Here is a 1155-nt window from a genome sequence, read left to right as displayed (position 1 = left end):
AAGTATAGGTAACCCAGGTACTTGAAAGTTTGAGATTTTATATCTTAGGTATCAAAATGAAGGTTTTGAAAGTATATTACCCAAAATAGGAATAAAACTAAAGTAAGTTACATTTTTATGCAATTTGCCCATTTTAAAATTAAGATAGTTTATGGTTGACAATCATGATTGAAACTCGAACTTGTTAAATGCTTAAATCATTAAGGTTGTGAAAGTACATGGGACGGGACAGGACATGACGAGACAAAACTCACTGTCCCATGTTTGGCGCAACATGAGAGAGAACAAGAACTCACTGTCCCACGTTTGGCACGACATGAGATAACTGGAATAAGGTGGGACAACATGGGAGAAAAGATGGTTTTTCTTGTTCCACCATACAAAAATGAGACATAAACTAAAATATTACTAATCTACCGTAATTTGATATATAACCTTAATATGATATTTGTTTTAATGATTATCACCGCTAGTTTCGGCAGCCCGCCACCACTACCGGCGGCCACGTCCTCTTCCACTACAACAACATCCTCCATCGCCTCCACATCCACCGTCCACCAAGTCCATTGCCACCTCTACCATAATCGACCGCCATCCATTGCTACCACCACTACCGCCGTTCGCCACCTTCAACTCCTCCTATACTCCAACAACCTCCTCCACGACCACCATCGGCCACCACCATTAATTGCCACCTCACCTCCACCATAACTACCACCACCACTATCTTCACTACATCAACCACAACTACCTCCTCCATCGTGGTCAATCACCACCACCCCACAATCTACCATCTTCATGTGCTCTATAACCACCGTCGTCCACCAAACACCATTGCCTCTACCAACATAACCACTGTTGGCCACTGACCACCATCGCCCGTTGCCACTAGGCCACCGACCACCACCGCCACGTTGCCACTATTACCGTCGCTACCACCACAACTACTATCATCAATTATATCAAAATTTTCATTCAAATTTAGTACAAATATGAAAATTATGTACAAATATTTATAAATTAATTTATTTAATTATTTACTTTATTTGTGTTAATTATAACTATTATATAATATTTAAAATCATCATATAACTTTTGGGGGTAGCTTGTCTAGTTTTGTACCGTCTAGTTCTAGTCGTACCAAACACCAGAGAT

Source organism: Cynara cardunculus (assembly GCF_001531365.2).
Source record: "Cynara cardunculus var. scolymus isolate 2C chromosome LG 3, CcrdV1, whole genome shotgun sequence".
In the NCBI taxonomy this organism is placed as follows: domain Eukaryota; kingdom Viridiplantae; phylum Streptophyta; class Magnoliopsida; order Asterales; family Asteraceae; genus Cynara; species Cynara cardunculus.
This window is presented reverse-complemented; position numbering follows the sequence as displayed.